The following is a 23,765-nucleotide window of genomic DNA, read 5'->3' as shown; positions in this document are numbered from 1 at the left end:
TTCCTCCTGACTTCCTCTCTGGCTGCAGAGCTGCTGCGGTTGAGCGCTACCTGCAGTGGAGAAAATAAACTGCACCTGCCTACAAGTAGGTCACTTGAACATTGAGCCCCAAATTGTGGCATGGGGGTAAAGACATACCTTCCTACTATTTCCATTTGTGGAAGCTGGGTTATTTCAGGGTGCTTAGTGTATTGAAAGATTTTATGCAACCTTGAAGTTATATTCTTGTACCTTGTATAGTGTATATGACGAGATCACATTTTGTACCTTAAACATTTGATCACTTAAAGCGGATCTAGACTTCGCAAATATTTTTCGAAACAATGTGTCCCCCAATAGCGGTTAACCATAATGTGCTAGTATGCACCGCATTTTAGTACATTATGGCAGACTAACCTGGCAAATGATCCCCTCCAACACTAAGCTGTAAATGCTTCTGCTGTAACAGGTGTTTCAATCTTCTCCCGGTCTTCCTTCCTGGTTTTAACCACTTGAATGGCCAATTCATGATGAAGTCACTCCTGCGCATGGGAGTCACATCATCAGGGCACAGAGCCATTTAAAAATTGTATGCTGAGCTGCGCATATGTGTCTCAGTGTACGTTAACACTGACAGGAGAAGCACTTATGACAGAGTAGACAAATAGGGTCTCTTCTGTCAAAATAAAAACTTACCTATCAGCACTTTTTCCAGGTTTAGTTCCTCTTTAATAGTTATTTGTTATGTAAAAAAAATAAAGGTTGAGCTAAAGCAGTGGTCTCCAAACTGTGGCCCTTTGCTTGTCTTTATCTGGCCCTTGGGGCACTATTACAGTACGTCCACAAATATCAACAATAGGGCACAATTCCCAAAATTGACACCAATGAAGGTGCACAATTCCTCCCAATGACACCAACGATGGGACACGATTCCTCCCACTGACATCAACGATGGGACACAATTCCTTCCAATGACATCAACGATGGGACACAATTCCTTCCAATGACATCAACTATGGGACACAATTCCTCCCACTGACACCAACAATGGGACACCATTCCTCTCACTGACATCAACGATGGGACACAATTCCTCCCACTGACATCAACGATGGGACACAATTCCTCCCACTGACATCAACAATGGGACACAATTCCTTCCAATGACATCAACGATGGGACACAATTCCTCCCACTGACATCAATGATGGGACACAATTCCTCCCACTGACACCAACGATGGGACACAATTCCTCCCACTGACATCAACGATGGGACACCATTCCTCTCACTGACATCAACGATGGGACACCATTCCTCTCACTGACATCAACGATGGGACACAATTCCTCCCACTGACATCGATGATGGGACACAATTCCTCCCACTGACATTGATGATGGGACACAATTCCTCCCACTGACATTGATGATGGGACACAATTCCTCCCACTGACATCGATGATGGGACACAATTCCTCCCACTGACATCAAGGATGGGACAAAATTCCTCCCACTGACATCAACGATGGGACACAATTCCTCCCACTGACACCAATGATGGGACACAATTCCTCCCACTGACATCAACGATGGGACACCATTCCTCTCACTGACATCAACGATGGGACACCATTCCTCTCACTGACATCAACGATGGGACACAATTCCTCCCACTGACATCGATGATGGGACACAATTCCTCCCACTGACATCGATGATGGGACACCATTCCTCTCACTGACATCAATGATGGGACACCATTCCTCTCACTGACATCAATGATGGGACACCATTCCTCTTACTGACATCAACGATGGGACACAATTCCTCTCACTGACATCAACGATGGGACACAATTCCTCCCATTGACATCAACGATGGGACACCATTCCTCCCACTGACATCGATGATGGGACACCATTCCTCTTACTGACATCAACGATGGGACACAATTCCTCTCACTGACATCAACGATGGGACACAATTCCTCCCATTGACATCAACGATGGGACACCATTCCTCTTACTGAAATCAACGATGGGACACAATTCCTCTCACTGACATCAACGATGGGACACAATTCCTCCCATTGACATCAACGATGGGACACCATTCCTCCCACTGACATCGATGATGGGACACCATTCCTCTCACTGACATCAACGATGGGACACCATTCCTCTTACTGACATCAACGATGGGACACAATTCCTCCCACTGACACCAACGATGGGACACAATTCCTCCCACTGACATCAAGGATGGGACAAAATTCCTCCCACTGACATCAACGATGGGACACAATTCCTCCCACTGACATCAATGATGGGACACAATTCCTCCCACTGACATCAACGATGGGACACCATTCCTCTCACTGACATCAACGATGGGACACAATTCCTCCCACTGACATCGATGATGGGACACAATTCCTCCCACTGACATCGATGATGGGACACAATTCGTCTCACTGACATCAATGATGGGACACAATTCCTCCCACTGACATCAAGGATGGGACACAATTCCTCCCACTGACATCAATGATGGGACACAATTCCTCCCACTGACTTCAGCGATGGGACACAATTCCTCCCACTGACATCAATGATGGGACACAATTCCTCCCACTGACATCGATGATGGGACACAATTCCTCCCACTGACATCGACGATGGGACACAATTCCTCCCACTGACACCAACGATGGGACACAATTCCTCCCACTGACACCAATGATGGGACACAATTCCTCCCACTGACATCAAGGATGGGACACAATTCCTCCCACTGACATCAAGGATGGGACACAATTCCTCCCACTGACATCAAGGATGGGACACAATTCCTCCCACTGACATCAATGATGGGACACAATTCCTCCCACTGACATCAATGATGGGACACAATTCCTCCCACTGACATCAATGATGGGACACAATTCCTCCCACTGACATCAAGGATGGGACACAATTCCTCCCACTGACATCAATGATGGGACACAATTCCTCCCACTGACATCAATGATGGGACACAATTTCTCCCACTGACATCAAGGATGGGACACAATTCCTCCCACTGACATCAAGGATGGGACACAATTCCTCCCACTGACATCAACGATGGGACACAATTCCTCCCACTGACATCAACGATGGGACACAATTCCTCCCACTGACATCAACGATGGGACACAATTCCTCCCACTGACATCAAGGATGGGACACAATTCCTCCCACTGACATCAATGATGGGACACAATTCCTCCCACTGACTTCAGCGATGGGACACAATTCCTCCCACTGACTTCAATAATGGGACACAATTCCTCCCACTGACATCAATGATGAGACACAATTCTTCCCACTGACATCAGCTATGGGACACAATTCCTCCCACTGACACCAATGATGGGGCACAATTCCTCCCACTGACACTAACGATGGGGCACAATTCCTCCCACTAACACCAACGATGGGGCACAATTCCTCCCACTGACAACAACAATGGGACACAATTCCTCCCACTGACATCAACGATGGGTCACAATTCCTCCCACTGACACCAACGATGGGGCGTTTTTTATTCCCACTGATGTCAGGACCTTTCCTACTCCCACAGGCCACAGTCATGTCCCCCTAAAGTCCAAAGGATGATAAACTGGCTCTTTGTTTAGAAAGTCTGAAGACCCCTGAGATAAAGGAATCATTAAAACATATACCACATTTTATGAAGTCAGATTTTAGAAGCAATTGTTTTGTCCCCGTCACAACATTTTCAGGAAGTAGCTGCGCTGTGAAGAACGCTGTGGAGACACAATACAAAGGATGCATTTACAAGTCTCTTGAAGCCAGTATGAGCATTGATTGTTTGGTTGTTGCGTCTGTTCAGAGCCCCATTAATTTTTATTAGCTTTTAAGTAAGATCTGAAAGGACATATACTTTTAAAAGCTGTACAGTGGAACATAACTCACTTTTACCCCACCCATCTCCTCTTGGAAAGAGTTATCAGTATGTACACCCGGTGTCATACATAAAGCTGACTCATGGTGCTGAATACTGACTAAAGCTTAACCCTTTCTCATAAGACTTATCATACTTGCCATAACAAACACAGCTAAACATTGGCCTATGTAACTGACTCTTGCGACTGTCAGATAGCCATGTATTGTATTTGTACTGTATAAGTAGAAGGTGCATTTGTATTTCTCACATTTGTAAACCACCCAATGAGGAATTCAAAAAATGTTTTCTGCTATGGCCTAGATAAGAGCTGAGTAATCTGCAAGTCTGGACTGCAAATGGAGGCCACAATCGATTTTCTAGGATTTTCTAGGATAGCCACGTCATTTTCTAATCTTGGAGTACAGACACACTGAAAATTTGGTGTCTTAAAAAATGGTACACTGACAGTTGGGGACTCCTGAATAAAATTGCTGAGCACATTTGGCTTGGATTATCCTGCAGGCAGGAATCTAGCACTTTTTGGTGGTCTAAAGTCTATGAAAGAGCTTTTCCTAACAAAATTGAGGAAGATCTTCTGCTATGTTACCACATATAAGACAATTGCCAACATTCCTACTCCAAAAGATTGCACAGGGTTAGCCTCTAATTTGTCATCAGCTTAAAGAAAAAGGTAACGTACGGTACAACACAACTCATTGGTCATTTGTTTTGCTCTATTGTGCTGTCATAGCATTTAGTGATCAACTGATAACGTCCACTATTTGCATGTAGCCATGTGGGAACTATTAAAATTTATTTCAGTAATTCAATTCAAAAAGTGAAATATTTTACAGCAGGGTTGGGCAACCTTAAAGAAGTGGAGATCTATCTGAACTACATGGGAGAAATCAAAGATCACCGGGCACAGTTTTGCCTCCTCACACCTGATTTAAACCTCTAATTGCCATACTACTGTGTCACAACCACATGCCTGCTGCACTTATGAATAAGCCCTTAGTTGCATTCAGGAGAGGCACCCTTAGGGCTAAGTTGAGGGGGCGGAGGGGTTTGTTAAAACCCTGCAGTTGAGTCACAGTTTTACCCTCCTTACCTAACCCCCTTTAGCTGCTGAGGCAGCAGCCAAAGATGTACACATGCCACAGCAGGAAATAAGCCACAGCCCCCAAAATGCAAATTAACCTTTACTGTTCTGAGTCCCCTATAAGGCTGCTTTTCACACTGATGTGCTAAGGTTTACCTGCACTGCGGGCACAGCGCAGTGCATCTGCATCTTTCCCGAGTTAGCTGCGCTTTGTCATAGACCTCTATTATATCCTGCAGGTGTGGTGCGCTTTCAGAAAGTGCACCACACCTGCAGGATATAATAGAAGTTTATGGCTAAGCGCATCAAACCCGCAGGAAAGCTGCAGGTACACTGCAATGCACCTCGGTGTGGGTAAACAGCAGGGAATCAGTGTGAAAGCAGCACTATACTATTATGCCCAGTGTATAGCTTCACACTGACCTGAAGATCTCTTCTTTCCTGCTGCTGGCACCACTCTGGAGACTGCTAGCTGGCATAAGAGATGAAGTGCAGTTGGTATCACTCCTCATGGGACAGGAGCCAGCACTACAGAGGAGGCATCGGCTTAAGCGGCTCTTGGTCCTTACTACAGCTACAATTTTACAAGTAGTCCCTCTGCATTGCACTCTGTTTGAAGCTTTGGAATGGGGGGGTCAGCGAGTCCAGACTGCGATCTACCAGTCACCTGTCCGCGATCTAGTTGCTGACCCTCAATTTACAGTATATAGATGTGTTAAACACAAGCATTTATTTCTTTTAATTTTGATGATTATGGCTTACAGCTAGTGAAAACCCAATATTCAGTATCTCAGAAAATTTTAATATTACATATGACCAATAAAAAAAGGATTTTTAATACAGAAATGTTGGTTTACTGAAAAGTATGTCCATGTACAGTATAGTATGCACTCAATACTTGGTCGGGGCTCCTTTTGCATGAATGTAGCGTGGCATGGAGGCGATCTATCTGTGGCACTGCTGAGGTGTTATGGAAGCCCATGGATTCCAATGGCGGGGGTGTATTTTTTTGAAGCACGTGATTAGAGCCAGAGGCTCTAATAGGCTTCAAAAAAGTGTGGATTCGGGCATTGCACTCTGAGCCCACCCAGTTGTGTGACATAGTGGATGAATATTCACTATCGCCACACTGATCCTCCTCCCGGCCAATCTGGAAGCGGGTCTGAGACCCGTCACCCAATTGGCTGAAAGGACAGGCGATCCTATTGGACACCTAGGATTATGCTAGGACACGCTGCCACGGCCTGTAGGACACACCACCCCTAGGACACGCTGCCTGCCTGCTACCTAAATGGGGTAAGTGCCAGGCTTACCCCATCCGTCCGACCATCCTCCTGCGGGGGGGGGGGGGTACCGCCGACGGCCCGGGGGGGTGGTTGTTTGCCCCCCCCCAAAAAAAAAAAAAAAAACACCAGCTGCCACTGTGTCACTCATTTTACTCTTGACAATACCCCACAGATTCTCTATGGGGTTTAGGTCAGGAGAGTTTGCTGGCCAATCAAGCACAGTGATACCATGATCATTAAACCAGGTATTGGTACTTTTGGCAGTGTAGACAGGTGCCAAGTCCTGCTGGAAAATGAAATCACCATCTCCATAAAGCTGGTCAGCAGTGGGAAGCAGGAAGTGCTCTAGAATTTCCTGGTAGAGGGTTTGTGCTGACTTTGGACTTGATAAAAAAACAGTGGACCACCACCAGCAGATGACATGGCTCCCCAAATCACGGCTCCCTACCAGGAATTGAGTGCATACTATACTGTACATGGACATACTTTCAGTAAGCCAACATTTCATAGAATACATTAAGATAAAAAACACTTCTGACTTTACAACCACTTTAAATCCTTCTGTACCTGGTGTAGCCTTATGCCGCATACACACGACTGGACTTTCCGTCAGAATAAACTCCGACGGTCTTTCCGATGGTGTTCCGCTGAAACTGACTTGCCTACACACAATCACACCAAAGTCCGTTCATTTAGAACGTGATGACATACAACTAGACTAGAAAAAGGAAGTTCAATAGCCAGTAGCCAATAGCTGCCCTTGCGTTGTTTTTGGTCGGTCGGACTATCATATAGACAAACGGTTTTCCCGATAGGGATTGAGTCCATCAGAAAGATTTGAAACATGTTCTATTTCTAGGTCCGTCAGAATTTTAGAAATAAAAAGTCTGATGAAGCCAACACACAATCGGAATGTCCAACGGAATGATTCCGTCTGACCTTTTCTGCCGGAAAGTCTGGTCGTGTGTACACGGCATCAGCTGTCCCTCTTTTTGGTCTGATGTGTAAATCTATATACAAAAGGTACTATTTTACTAACAAAAGTGTTATGCTGCACTATACTTTTTATCCAACCTCTATATCAGTGTTTCTCAACCTTTTTTCAGTCAAGGCACCCTTTAAAATGATGGACAATGCCAAGGCACCCTTTAAATTAAGCAGCATCTCAGGGAACCCTTTAAAATATGTAAATTCTCAAGGCACCCTTTAAAATTATGGACAGTCTCAAGGCACCTTATTCTAAAATGTAAAAACTATTCTAATAGTTTTACATAATGCAGCAACATCCACACAAGTAGGACACCCAGTGTTTAGAGCTGGGATCTCCAAACTATGGCCCTCCAGCTGCTGCGGAACTACATTTCCTATGAGGCATTGTAAAACGCTGACATTCACAGACATGACTAGGCATGATTGGAATTGGAGTTCCTGAACACCTGGAGGGCCATAGTTTGGAGACCCCTGGTTTAGAGGGATCTGTTCTTCCAAAGCAAATACACATTTGCAAACTGGTACTGAATAATTCCATAGTTTCTCCTCTTCTTCAGTTTCTCTCCATCACTCAGCTAATGTGACCCCAGTGCTGACGGAGAGGGTCAAAAAAGGATGCTGTGCAGGCGATCAACACCATTCTTTTTACCACTGATGACATCTCTGGTTGTTAGGATTCCGGTGGTGGGAAGGTTGAAATGGTGCACAATAAAAATTGGTGGCTTTGTGTAACTAAAAGGCATGCTTGATCCACCTGCTGGCTTGTATACATTTTTGCTAAATTTTTAGGCATTTTGCCAAGGCACCCCTGAAGGAACCTCAAGGCACCCCTGGGTGCCTGGGTATCCTAGTTGAAAAAGGCTGCTCTCTATATTACTGTATTTGTTATTATGAAAAACGAATCTCAAGGAAAAAGGTAAAAAAAAAAGCACTTGCGTGGTTTAGCCAATCATTTCCCGCCTATTAGATCATTTTGGTCCATGTAATTGGGGCTGTGGCAGGGACATGTCCTCTGCCCACATACTGTGTGCCAAAATGTAATTCTCTTTATCATTTCAGAAAGTTGGAAAGTATGGGATCAGAAAATGTGAACATTCACATGGAAAAGTTATTGTGGTGTCTCCTTTCTGTGAGAATTAAAACCTGTTTACATTTACTTGTTAATTAAAAATTTATATCATATTGATGCAAACATTTATTAAAATAGGAAAGATTAACGCTACAAAACAAAATGGGCAAGAAATGTTTCCTTTCTGGAAGTGGATGATAATATAATACCGGATACACTTGCAGCTCTAATGTTAGGTATTGGTGCTGGTATTTTTTTCAGTGATTTTCTCCATTTACTGCACATTGAAGTTACCTGGTGTAAATACTACTCCTCGAATTAAAGCAGAGCTCCAAGCCAACTCATAACCTCAGATCTGAGTTACATGCTCTATTTGTCCTATATGTCCTACCTAACACCTGTGCAATGTAGAGTTATCAGCCAAACGTTGAGACAAATAGCAATGTGTGACTTGAGTTTCTTTGAATGAATGCTGGATAAATTGACAATGCAAACAAAATGATAATGAGGGTATTCAATAAGTACAGAGCAAATAACAGGCAATGCAACTGATACAATAACAGGGCCTGCCTATGAGCGGTTTCCAGCAAGGGCACTAGGTGGCAGGACTGTACAGCCTATGGAAGATTCAGACAAACTCCAATGCCGCGCACACACAATCAGATTTTCCAACAACAAATGTTGGATGTGAGCCTGTTGGCGGAAAGTCCGACCTTGTGTATGCTCCATCAAACATTTATTGTCGGACTTTCCACCAACAAATGTTGGCTAGCAGGTTCTCAAATTTTCCGCCAACAAATTTTTGTTGTCGGATTTTCTGATCATGTGTACACAAGTCTGTCGCACAAAAGTCCACGCATGCTCGGAATCAAGTACAAGCCGGAAGCGCTTGGTCTTGTAAAACTAGTGTTCGTAATGGAGATATCACATGACTATTGAACTTCCTTTTTATCGGCTCGCCGTACGTCTTGTACTTCAATACGTTCGTAATTGTTGGCCAACATTTGTGTGACCGTGTGTATGCAAGACAAGTTGAAGCCAACAACCTTCAAACAAAATTCCACTGGAATTGCGGCAAAACACGGGAAGAGTTTGCGATGGCATTATTTCTTAATGGCAGCCCAAACGCAGGGCGATTTTGCCACAATTGTCAAATAAAATGGTGCCGCTCCAAAAACGTACCACAAAAACACAAAATGAGTAAAAAAACTGCAGTGCAGCAGGTGTCTCTGCAGTACGCTTAGGTGTGAATGGAGCCTAAGAGCAGTAAAGCACTATTTGGGGTTTCTTTGGGGCAACAACTCTCTCACAAGAAGGTGGACTGTCTTTAAAAGTCCAGATGGCTAGCTGGAGGGTTCCTCTGGACCTGTTCCACAGACAAGGGGCATAAAATTCTCTTGTCTGGACACTCGAGTGAGCAGCTGTACTTGCAGGATCACCCCACTGGAAACTCCGCACCCTAGAGATAGTTGAAGAAGAGCCCTCTGCAGTGAACAGAGCTGCATGCTATAGTGCCCCAAACTGGCTGCCTATATGCCAGATAAAACAGGGGAAGACCAGACACCTCATGACAGATATCATGCCCAGTCACCTTTGTCTCATCAGGTGCGGCCTCTTGGGGCTGAAGAGGGGGGAAATCAGGAAAATGTATATTCCCTAGGTGTGTCCAGGTAGACCAGAGGCTTCTGGGAACCCAGGGGTTGTGGGAATAGGAATTAAAGGAGATGACCCTACCACTGAATACTGTGGGCAAAGAGGGATTCACAAGCATCCTCTCTGTGTACAGTTTAACACAGGGGTGTCCAACCTTTTGACCTTCCTGGGCCACATTGGAAGAAGAGGAATTGTCTTGGGCCACACATAAAATACACTAACAATAAAGAGAGGTGATGAACAGAAAAGGTCGGGCAGATCACAAGTTAGCGATCACTGTTAGAAATAATGTGAGTAATACTGTAATAATTTTCCTTGAACAATCTTCCTTCATCTGCAACCTTTCTTTTTTTGGGGTTCTGTTTTCTTTTGCGATGTAAAAGCCATGGAATATGTGAGTACCTGTTTATTTTGTAATAAAGCTATATTTTATTGATATAAGCACTATTGGAGCTTATTTTATTCGCATATATCCAATGAACCCCAATGGTGGAGACACTGATCCACGGATTAGTACAGCAGCTTGGAGATTTCATCCCATTTGTTTGAACCCAGGAGAGGTCAACCTGCGCTGTTTGCCCAAACGTAACTGTTAGGTCACACGCCCTGAGGTGAGGATAACACCGCTGGGGGGGGGCACGAGTGTGGTGACACACGGGATTGTTTTTGGAGCTCCATAGCATGGATCTATTTAATTGAAAAGTCTTTAAATGGACATGTTTTATCAATGAACGCACGATACTGAGACACATATGAACAGCACTTGTATGGACTTCAGTGAACAAAATCCATGCACTCATTAATCACACTAGTATATTTGAGCTATGATATTTACTTTACATTTATTTTATATATTATGAAAGGTTTTTTATTGAAATATCATTTCACTGCATGTAATATTTAATTGCATTAAGAAGGAGAGCACAGCGCAGCATTATATTTTGGTATAATTGTTTGTATTTAGCACATACTATGGGAATGTGAACAGTGTCAGCAGCTGGCTATTTTATCGTCTTGTACTTGACCGTGCAATTACCAGTTAAAGTAGCGCAGTGCCAAATAGCAAAAAATGGCCGGTAATGAAGGGGGTAAAATCTTCAGGAGCTGAAGTGGTTACCAGGTAAATCAACTAAACATTATAAACTGTAAGTGTGAGGCATTACAGTCTTTATGCCTTTATATCCTATTACTAACTAACGTGTAAGTCCAGGTATGACCCAAATTTACTCCCAGACCCCCCCCCCCCAGCATGCCTTAGAATTATCTGTTTATCGTAGCCAGAAACTGCATTTATTGCCCTCTATGACATCATCACCAGGCTTGTAAAATTCTTGCAGAGGCTCAGTTCCTATTGACATAGAACTTGTTATCTCAAGATCCCTTTCACACACACACTGTTTGGCTAGAATTTTGAGAGTCAGGAGGGCTGGTAAAACACTGGTTGGAATTTCGGCACTGAATATGCACTGTGTTGTCCACCCAAACAAGAAGTTAATAACACTTTGGATTTCTGGCATTCAGATATTTATCTGTACAAGAAGAAGAATATAGAAAACACGTAAAAATGTGCACATTTTGCAAAGATGTAATGGATATGCTTTTTTATTTTTTTATTTAGCCCTGACACTCTTTTGAACAGTAAACATGTAGCGTATTGCTCATCTGTCACCTTTCATTTTAATTTTCAAGGTGAATATGACCTATTAGTGGGTGCAGTACATAGCAGTAGTTGTCAATTTTTAAACAATTTTCCATATATTGCCATGTTGCTTAAAATAAAACAAAATGAAATCCCTATATTTTGAATGTTTCACATACAAAAGGATTTACAGTTATGTCCACCACTGTCATTCACAGATCCCTGTAACACTGCATAGCCAGAAAGTTTACAGTAGCATTTCCCGCTTCAGTTTTTTTGGACTAACTCCCTGCTTATTGGACAGAGCTCATCATTTTGATTCATTGTTGGGTTTGCAGACTGTAATCAGAGAGGTGATGTATATGGACTTGCATACCCGATACAAGAAATATATGTGTCTTCTGCCTGGCTATGCATTGTGGTTTATGAGAATAACAAGAATGGCTGTCCAGAATTGCAAATTCTTTTGCAGTTAAAACTGTTAGCATATATGTGCAGTATAGGGTTGCCACCTCATCCCTTTAAAACCAAACACATATTAATGACATAGGTTCTGGGGCTAATTTAATTCAGATAAGGCACTAAGTGTTTGGTGCCCCAGGATGACGCCAGCTTGTGATGAAATGCATCTGAAGGAGTGACGTGCTGACGTAACCGCGTTCCTATGATCCCGGAAGGATGGATGGTTCATTTAAGCCAGCCGGCTTTTTATCCAATGCTTTTTATTTTACTCCTTGTGTAAGTGTATTACCAATTAATAATTAAAGGTGTGTTTGATTTTACACTTGTCATAGCTGGGCTCAGCCCTTCCTTCTCTGATCTTGCCGCTCAGCTGTTGGCTAATTGCCAGCTCCTATCTCTTCACAGTGACTCACCTGTTGATGAAATCCTGCTCGTCAGTCCTGCCTACTTAAGCTGTCCAGCCCAGATGATCTCTGCACTAAATTCACTTAGTGCAATGGGAAAACGAACGCGCTAATTAGTACACCATAAAGCGGCAGTGTGAGATACACACAGAATGGAAATAAACAAAAATATGGAGCTGTGCTGAGAATGAATAAATTGAAACATATAAATTGTATGAAACATTGAATAAACATGAATTATGAGTCCATATAGTCAGTCCAAAACAAAATAGTGAATGTGAGTAGATCCCTTTAAATCTCAGTGGTATTAGGGTATGAATCCCATACACCATGACAATAACGTGCACCTCCAAAACATAGATTATGTGCTTACCAGATGGCAAGCTTTGGAAAGCTTGCGGCTAATACCCGGACAGGGCCTTTATCCACAGAGTGGGTCAGATGTCAGTTCACAGACAACCCCATCCAACCGAATTCGGTCAGGTAAAGATCACAGTATTCTCATGTGTACCAGGAATGGACTCCAGTAGGCATAATTACCAGAGCAGCCAAAGTGACCAATAAAAGAAAAAAGCTTGCCATAGTGTTGTCAGAAACCATGAATCAGACTGAGACAGAAGTACAGTTAAATCACACTTGTTTAATAATAATAAAAAAGGTAAACAGAGTAAATGTAGTCAAAACATAGCCAGAGTTCAGGAACCGGAAAGGATAGTCAGACAAGCCAAAACGTCAGGGAGCCAGAGATGAGCGTAGTAGAACATCAAGCAGGATCTGGAGCCAGAAGGAATGTCAGCCAAGCAAGTCTTTAACAGAAACACAGGAGAGCGTCTCTAGAGATGTGACCAAGGCGAAGGCAGATATTATCTGGACTGGACGGCTTAAGTAGGCAGGACTGACGAGCAGGATATCATCAACAGGTGAGTCACTGTGGAGAGATAGGAGCTGGCAATTAGCCGACAGCTGAGAGGCCAGCTTTGAGAAGGAAGGGCTGAGCCCAGCCCTGACACCTTCTCCATTTCTTAGAGTAGGTTCACATTTGTGCATTTCAGTAATTTTCACAAAATTGCCTGCGTTCCTCCTACGCACAACACACAGCCTTTTTGCAGGTGCATGATGGGACTATTAATTCCTAATAACACCTCTGTGCACCACTCTCCTGTGCCAAAACGCATGGTAACAAAGTACCATGCATTTTAATGCAGTGCGATTGTCAAAAAAGGTTATGCACTTCTTTTGTGCACATAATTTTTGCTACACATGTGTATTCCCTTAGGGCCCTTTCAAACTGGGGCGGTTTGCAGGCGCTATTGCGCTAATAATAGCGCCTGCAAACCGACCCGAAAGTGCTGCTGCTTTCATTCCAGTGTGAAAGCCCCGAGGCCTTTCACACTGGAGAGATGCGCTGGCAGGACGGTAAAAAAAGTCCTGCTAGCAGCATCTTCGGAGCGGTGAAGGAGCGGAGTGTATACCGCTCCTTCACCGCTCCTGCCCATTGAAATCAATGGGGCGGCGCGGCTATACTGCCGGCAAAGCGCCTCTGCAGAGGCGCTTTGCGGTGGTTTTTAACCATTTCTCGGCCGCTAGCGGGGGCGGTTTTACCAATAGCGGCGCTTTACCGCCGACGCCCACCCCAGTGTGAAAGGGCCCTTATACAGCTGTCCTTGCAGTGCAGTTTGCCATCTTCGCCTTGGACACTGCATAAGCTCGTCCCACCACTGGCCCTCTTTTGAGAGCAAATCTCTCTCTCCCTCATGCAACTTCAGTTGTCCCTCTTTTTGGTCTGATGTGTTTATCTCTATACAAAATGTACTGTTTTATTACCAAAAGTGTTATGCTGCACTAAACTTTTTATCCAGCCTCTATATTACTGCGTTGTTATTTTGAAAACACAATATTAGGCCCTATTCAAATGCTGCGTAGCAGGAACGATATTTTAAAAGCACAGTTCACACTTGTTTCCAGGTGTCACACATAGGGCAGCCTATTCACTTGAAAGGGTTGCCCTATGCGTGTTTGTCTTGCCTAAGAAGCTCAGGGACCAAATTTTGGCCCTAAACCAGGTGCATTTTTAGATGTGCATTTTGTCACGTGACTGAGTCACGGCACTATCTCACTGCGTTTGGGGTGCTATGCAGGATAATGCATGTTGCACGTTTTGCTGCAGTTTGGAATCATGGGCAGTGTTGTGCTGGCTGTGAACGAAGCCTGTTGGAAAAATAGAGGTCAAAAAAGCACTTGTGTGCTTTAGCCAATCGTTTTCTGCATATTCGATTTTGTGGTGGCCATGGCATGGACGTATCCTTTGCTTACACCCTTGTGTAAAAGATGTCCCTCTTTATCATTTCAGTAAGTTGGGAGGTATATGTAGACACTATGGAAAAGAAAATAGTGGAATCTGAAGGAAGCATACATAGAATCTGAATGGAGTGAAAGTCCCTGTGGCGGCTTGAGAATTGACCTGAAACGTGGTCATCCATGTAAGTGGTCAGCCATCTGGCAAGCTGTTGAGCATCAAGTGGTCAACTGCAAGTTGGCCTTAGTTGGCACAATCTTCTGGTAGCTCTCTGTATGCAGCCTCATTACTGATTTCCTCTTGTGTGCAACAACATTCTTTTAATAGGCTCCCTCTCCACCTAGGAAGTGCCAGGTCTAGGCATGTGCCCTTAGTTTTCCCTTTTTTTTTTTTTTTTTTAGAAGAAACTTGCTTCCCTCTCAAGTCAAGTATTGTTTATTACATTGTGGGTACAGCCATCACCAGTTTAAACCAGGTACATCCAGAGCATATACCTTAATGAAATCTTCTGCTGGTGAGTCTCAGTATCCTTTGTCATTCTAATCTTTTGCACAGATCCTGAGCCATAATTTAGGATCTTTACATGGAGGTAAAATAAATCAGATTAGTGTAACATAAATATAAGTAAGCATGATTTCTAAATGTCCTACTAAAACTAGAAACCGAGAAATGAATGACAATTATAATAGGTGTTATACTAAATGCAAACATTAGAGTTTAGTAGTAATCACACCACACCTGTTTACATTATAGCTCATATTTCTAGTTAATTTCCAGAAGCCTGAAATAAATACTAAAATTATGTCATAAGTACTATGTCATAATTACTTTGTAATAGTACTTTATTGCTGTAATGTCTCCAATCTTGTCTGATTTTGTCTCATTTATTTTGTATTAAAGTGTTTGTGGAATTTTTTAGAAATATGCATATGTAAATCCAATCACTAAAATGCCAGTGATTTTTTTTTTAAATAACAGCCTTACAGGGGTTAAAAAAGTGACTTTTTTTTTGGTATGCTCAACTCCTCTTAAGCATTGCCCCTCATAGACCCCCACTACTTTTGTCTACCATCAGTCCATTACCTTGTTGAATAATGGCCAGCATCTTCTAACGCACTTCCAATGAATCCAAGGACCTGCTCCCTAGAGATGCAATTATGTGTGTCCTGACCTCTCAGGAGTATACTGTAAAGTGTGGCACCACATCATTACATCAGACATCCCAAGTCTCCCGCGAAATGCAGGAGCCTCCCGCATTTTGGCTGCGGCTCCCACACACCCGCGAGTGCTCCACGATATCCTGGCTGCCAGCCCCAGGCGCACAAGAAGAATGGCCGCAGCCACAGTCAAAGAGGAATACATGCCCATGAAACTAATTCCACTTCCTGCTTTCTCCCCCCTCCGTGTCTGATCAGTGCTCTCTCATTGGGGACTCGGAGGTGATCACACCCAGCCCACCTTCTCTGGTGCAGGAAAGGGAAACAGAGAGAGAGGTAAGTGTGCTGTGGCAGCCACTTTCTCTGACTGTACTAAGAACACATCTAACACCATAGATTACATCGCAGTACAGGTCATATACCCTGACAACAGGAGAGTGTCCTATATCATAAGGAAAGAGGGGAGCTACAGGGATGAATAGGATGGTGAAAAGGATGGTGAGGATGAGGAAGATGGGTGATTATGGAGAAAGGGAAGGATAGAGGCTGCTTGAGGCAAAAGGATGAAGATGGATCATGTGGTGATAGAGTAAATAGAGGAAAGAGCACATAGAGAATACAAGGATGAGGATGATGGGTTATAAAGCAGGGAGGGATGGGGATGTACTTGAGACTGATAGTGATTACTGCACATTTTACATTAAGGCTCCATTCACACTTGTGCGGCTTGCATGTGACTTTGGACATCAAAGTCGTATGAAAAATCGCAGCCTATTCTTTTCAATGGCACCTGTTCAAGTCACACCAACTTTGAAAAGGTGCCTGCACTACATTAGTGCAGCTTTTGATGTGACTTTGGTCCAGAGAATGTAAATGTTTTATCCTTGCTTTGTGCACTGGTCCAAATCATTTGGTGGAGGGAGGATTATGCTATGGGGTTGTTTTTCAGGGGTTAGGCTTGGCCCCTTAGTTCCAGTGAAAGGAACTCTTAACGGGTCAGCATACCAAGACCTTTTGGACAATTTCATGCTCCCCTACCTGTTCCAACATGACTGTGCACCAGTGCACAAAGTAAGGTCCATAAAGACATGGATGAGGAGGAACTTGACTGCCCTGCACAGAGTCCTGACCTCAGCTCGATAGAACACCTTTTGAGATGAATTAGAGCAGAGACTGCAAGCCAGGTCTTCTCATCCAACATCAGTGCCTTATGTACAGCCTTCCTAGAAGAGTTGAAGCTGTTACAGCTGCAAAGGGTGGGCCAACTCAATATTGAATCCTACAAAGACTGGGATGCCATTACAGTTCATGTGCGTGTAAAGGCAGGTGTCCCAATACTTTGACAATATAGTGCATATTGTTCATGGAAGGGTGGCATGGTAAAAACAAAATATCTAAAAAATGTTTGAATAACAGCACTTTTAACAAAGCACTACAAGGTGTGTGGCAGTAACTTTATTTGGAAGTAAATTATGCACTGTGGTACCACACATGATATCATAAATCTGTGAAAATGGTTAAACTTTAACAGCATTTAGATCAGTCAGTAGTCTTTTAGTCCAAAATTTTAAAACTGGACAAAAATATGCATTTAATTGTTATGCTAGCTTTTTATGTGAAAAGAAAATGAGGTTACTTTAAGTTACTATGAAAATTAATGTATAATATGTATAGTAGGTTATTTAAAAAAGAAGGGGGGGGGGGGGGGGGGGGCAAACGCTTCAATCAGCTGAAAGATCTCTCAGCTGAAAGATGACCCTTAGACGCTATTTTAACTTACTTGGATGAAGTAGATGGCATCATATCTAATTATCAAATTACTTTTTAGGAGATTGGAGTGAATGATTTATATTTTGTACAATTACAATTGCTGAAAATCTGCACTTACCTTTGGGGTTGTTTGCAATACATTTGTAAACTCTTCTCCTTGGCAGCATAGTGAAGGTATCAAACAGTTACTATGAATAACCAAGACCTATATACTCATCTCTCTTGCTCTAAACTGTGGACCATGTTCATGCTTGCTCTGATCTGTGGACCATGTCCACGCTTGCTCTGATCTGTGGACCATGTCCATGCTTGCTCCGATCTGTGGACCATGGCCATGCTTGCTCCGATCTGTGGATCATGTCCATGCTTGCTCTGATCTGTGGACCATATCCATGCTTGCACTGATCTGTGGATCATGTCCATGCTTGCTCTGATCTGTGGATCATGTCCATGCTTGCTCTGATCTGTGGACCATGTTCCTGCTTGCTCCAATCTGGGGACCATGTCCACGTTTACTCTGATCTGTGGACCATGTCCATACTTGCTCTGATCTGTGGACCATGTCCATACTTGCTCTGATCTGTGGACCATGTCCATGCTTGCTCTGATCTGTGGACCATGTCCATGCTTGCTCCGATCTGTGGACCATGTCCATGCTTGCTCCGATCTGTGGATCATGTCCATGCTTGCTCTGATCTGTGGACCATGTCCATGCTTGCACTGATCTGTGGATCATGTCCATGCTTGCTCTGATCTGTGGATCATGTCCATGCTTACTCTGATCTGTGGACCATATCCATGCTTGCACTGATCTGTGGATCATGTCCATGCTTGCTCTGATCTGTGGACCATATCCATGCTTGCACTGATCTGTGGATCATGTCCATGCTTGCTCTGATCTGCGGATCATGTCCATGCTTGCTCTGATCTGTGGACCATATCCATGCTTGCACTGATCTGTGGATCATGTCCATGCTTGCTCTGATCTGTGGATCATGTCCATGCTTGCTCTGATCTGTGTACCATATCCATGCTTGCACTGATCTGTGGATCATGTCCATGCTTGCTCTGATCTGTGGATCATGTCCATGCTTGCTCTGATCTGTGGACCATATCCATGCTTGCACTGATCTGTGGATCATGTCCATGCTTGCTCTGATCTGTGGATCATGTCCATGCTTGCTCTGATCTGTGGACCATATCCATGCTTGCACTGATCTGTGGATCATGTCCATGCTTGCTCTGATCTGTGGATCAATGCCATGCTTGCTTGGCCCTGACAAAAGGAATTGGCCAAGAGCAGTAGGCAAATTTGTCTCCAGATTATGTGAAGCACAGTACAATTCACTGCATTTTTTTATTATATGAATCACAATATGACATTTCTATGTTTGCTTCACTTTTCCTGCAGTAGATCACCTTTAAAGAAGAACTCCAGCTTTTTCTCCCCAAAACAACAGGTGCATGTATATTAAATCACAACCCCACTGTCAGCTTGTGGTAACTCACCTCCTTTAGCTGTATAGTGCAGGTTTCTGTGTCTGTGATGTCACACCTCCTCCTGGCTGAATTTCATATTTCTCTGACTTCCTGTTTTCTTCCTTTTTCAGTCCTGATACTATATGTCCCATGATCCTTTGAGCCTCTTTAGCCTCAGGGCAGGCTGTTTCATCATAATTTGTAACGGAAGTGATGTTCCGTCACCACCATCTTGCTACACCCCACACTCCTCCACAGTAAGGATACAGTGAGAAGGCGGCAAGTGGACATCTTGTTACACCCACCGGATTCATGCATTTCACAGTTTATTTTTAACAGTAAACGAATCTTATATGGTGTGATACAGTATTTAGAAATCCGGCAGACTGTTTAGAAGTTGAATTTTAAAAGCAGTGGCAAGCCTGCTGATCTCACAGGTTTGCTAATCTGACAGACTGACGCGGTTTTTATAATTCAACCTGTAAACAGTCTGACAGATTTCTAAATACTGTACAGTAAAAGCTCTGTTTACTGTTAAAAATAAGTGTGTAATGCAAGACTGGGTCGGAGGGTGTAACAAGATGTCCGTTTCCCGCCTTCTCACTGTATCTTTACTGTGGAAGAGTGTGGGGTGTAGCAAGATGGGGGCGATGGAACGTCACTTCTGTTACAAATTCTAATGGGTCGCCCAATCTGACGAAACACAGGCTATGGGAGTCACGTGTATCAGTTCTGGGAGTTGATGTGGGTGGGTCCTAGTGTTGCTGTGGGTATTTCTGAGACATCATGTTGGTGGTGTAAATGTGTCATATCAAAGCATCTTGGCTGTTGGGGGGAGTGATAATAATGTGACTAAACAGCATATTTTACCACTTCCAAACCACAAGTGTAAACAAGGCCCTAGATGTGAATGTAGGTCTTTGACTTTGTTCATATGGGTGTACTTAAGAGTACACCTGTGTGAGGGTGAGGTTTCCTTGCACAGGATGCACAATTGTTCCATGCATCCATGTGCAGACAGTCCCATTCGTGTCAGTAAGATGGACACAGCAGCAGCTCCTAATCTGGCAACCTTGTTGGTGCAGGTGCATGTCCCTGAGCTCATGTACTGTCTGCATTTGGGGACACACACCTGAACACTAGCGATGGGCTCGGGCGTTGTTGGATCAAGCCCGCCAGGATGCCGTCACACTGCCAATCATAGGCAGTAAGGCATTTCCCGACAGGAAGCTGCACATACACATGCTGCTGTGTGGAGTGTCGGCTTCCTGGCGGGCTCAATCCGAACATGCCCAAGCCCATCGCTACTTCACACACCCGTGCCCACACAGATGTTACATTGGGAGCAGAGGCTGTGTCCATGCAGTCGCTGTGTCCCAATTTATACGAATGGGACTGCCTGCATGTCCCTGCAAAGAACACCCGTGCATCCTGAAAAACACGGCCCCTACACGGTGTGGACCTAATTATGCCCATGTGAAAAAGGCCTTTCTGCCTGTTCTGGAATACCTATTATACATTCATAGGCAAAGATGGCAACTTCATGCCTCCAATTTATGTTGTCTCTCTTTTGTCTAAGTTAATGATGAGTTTGATAAATGTACTACATTAGCATGTTACAAAGTGAAGGCATTATTAGGACATTGGCTTCAACAACTCTATCTGCTTGACTTTCATAGTTGCCAACATTGTAAAAAAAAAATGTGGGACACTTTTGTGGCTGTAGGCAGAGCCGTACAATAATTAGGGGGGGCATTCGTTTGTAGGCATGGCTTAGGCGACATAGTGGGCGTGGCTTAAACGGGCATGGCTCAAGAGGGTGTGGTTAGAGTCTGAGATGAATGAGGGATGGAGAGGGAAAGGGGGAGAGGGGGAGAGGGGATAGCAGCCCCAGATCCTACACAATAAAAATATGTGTATTCTAGAAAGTTTAACAATCAGCAGATTAAGATACTCCAAACACCTGGTGTTAGCACTTCAATCATCCCGGCACCATGGTTGTTATGGTGTCAGGATGATTGAAGTGCATTATTTCTATTATTACATTGTAATATAAAATGAAATCATTCAACTCACCATAATGCAGAATCAGTGGGATCCCTGAGCGTGTCACTAGCCACGTCGCCTGCCACCAGCCGTCCGTCCTTGCATCAGGTGCCCCCAGCAGAGTCCGTCCTTGCATCAGGTGTACCCAGCGGAGCCCCCCTTACATCAGATGTCCCCAGCGGAGCCCCCCCTCACACCAGGAGTCCCCAGTGGAGCCCCCCTCACACCAGGTGCCCCCAGCGGAGCCCCCCCTCACATCAGGTGCCCCCAGCGGAGCCCCCCCTTACATCAGGTGTCCCCAGCGGAACCCCCCCTCACATCAGGTGCCCCCAGCGGAGCCCCCCCTTACATCAGGTGTCCCCGGCAGAGCCCCCACTCACATTAGGTGTCCCCGGCGGAGCTCCCCCTCACATCAGGTGTCCCCGGCAGAGCCCCCCCCCTCACACCAGGTGTACCCGGCGGAGCTCCCCCTCACATCAGGTGTCCCCGGCGGAGCCCCCCCTCACATCAGGTGTCCCCGGCGGAGCCCCCCCTCACATCAGGTGTCCCCGGCGGAGCTCCCCCTCACATCAGGTGTCCCCGGTGGAACTCCCCCTCACATCAGGTGCCCCCGGCGGAGCTCCCCCTCACCTCAGGTGTCCCCGGCAGAGCCCCCCCTCACATCAGGTGTCCCCGGCAGAGCCCTCCCTCACATCAGGTGTCCCCAGTGGAGGCCACCCTCACATCAGGTGTCCCCAGTGGAACCCCCTTACATCAGGTGTGTCCCCAGTGGAGCCCCCTTACAAATTCCCACAGCGGTGCGGTGTGCCCCCCCTCCCCTACCTCAGAGGTGCCCTAGTGTGTCCGCCGGTGACTTGTCGAATACCGCATGGCTAGAACCCCCGCCCCTTTCCATAACAGACTGGCAGCGGGGCGGGGGTAGGCGGAGCGGGGCGGAGGGTGGCCGGCGACGGAGGAGCTCCGTCTAGCCCCCCCCAGCCATCTTCCTGACCTTCTTTAAGATGGCGGCCGGTGAAAATCGAGAACCGGATTTCTTAGGACATTTCCCAGGACACCAAAAATTCGGGAATGGAGTGTAAGTCCTGGGAATCCGGGACAGTTGGCAACTATGGACTTTGAGCATAGTCTATGGCTGTGGTAAGGTAGAGAGTAAGATATACTGGAGTCTTGAGGAGCCAGAGTAGGGTCTTGTTGAACAGATAATGCACCCAAAGTGGATGTAAAAGATTAGTAAGGAAGCATCTTGGATCAGTTCTACCTTCAAAAATTTGGATATTAATGGTTTATTACATTTGTTGCTCTTTTTAATTTACAAAGTAATGATTCTCATGTTGTTTTCATATTATAGGGGTTACATGCTGTGGTAAAATAATAGAAAATGGAATTGTGCCAGTTATTTTCCCCTTTTAATCATTCCCTTTTTTAGGAAATAGTAATTTAATCTTCACCTTAAAAAGGTTCCAAGAGACTTTTTTTGAACATTGCCAGACAGTCATTAGGCGGTAAAAAATGAGTTAAATAATTCAAAGGAATGCTCTTGTAGGAGGCTGCCACCTTGTGGGCTAACCAAAGAAATATTGTTGTGCAGCCATAAATGAAAAAGGCGGTTTGCTTATCTATTGAACATAAAAGTAATGGATTATATTTACCGGCTCACACAAATAAGGAAAGAAATATAACAAGCTCCAGTAGGTTAACTAAAGACATTTTTTTTTTATAATTGTGTTCTAAAGTGTGTCTGATTTCAGGTGATGTTTTGTAATCCAGCATACTCTTCTACCGATTTGTCAACTGTGTCTATGATTTTACACCCCATGAAAAAAATTTTAAAAAGGGCATCAGTAATTGAAGCCAATCATTTCATACATTGCCTTGCAAAAGTATTCACCCCCCTTGGCTTTTTACCTATTTTGTTACATTACTGCCTTTAGTTCAATGTTTTTTTTTTAATCTGAATTACATGTGATGGATCAGAACACAATAGTCTAAGTTGGTGAAGTAAAATTAGAAAAATATATACATAAAACTATTTTTCAGAAATAAAAAACTGATAATTGGCATGTGCGTATGTATTCACTCCCTTTGTTATGAATCCCCAAAAAGCTTTGGTGCAACCAATTACCTTCAGAAGTCACATAATTAGTGAAATGATGTCCACCTGTGTGCAATCTAAGTGTCACAGGATCTGTCATTACATATACACATCTTTTTGAAAGGCCCCAGAGGCTGCAACACTTAAGCAAGAGGCACCATTAACCAAACACCATGAAGACCAAGGAACTCTTTAAACAAGTAAGGGACAATGTTGTTGAGAAGTACAAGTCAGGGTTAGGTTATAAAAAAATATCCAAATCTTTGATGATCCCTAGGAGCACCATCAAATCTATCTTAACCAAATGGAAAGAACATGGCACAACAGCAAACCTGCCAAGAGACGGCTGCACACCAAAACTCACAAACCGGGCAAGGAGGGCATTAATCAG

The sequence above is a fragment of the Aquarana catesbeiana genome, linkage group LG02 (assembly GCF_042186555.1).
Source record: "Aquarana catesbeiana isolate 2022-GZ linkage group LG02, ASM4218655v1, whole genome shotgun sequence".
Classification (NCBI taxonomy): domain Eukaryota; kingdom Metazoa; phylum Chordata; class Amphibia; order Anura; family Ranidae; genus Aquarana; species Aquarana catesbeiana.
The sequence above is the reverse complement of the archived record's forward strand: the minus strand, read 5'-3'. Positions refer to the sequence as shown.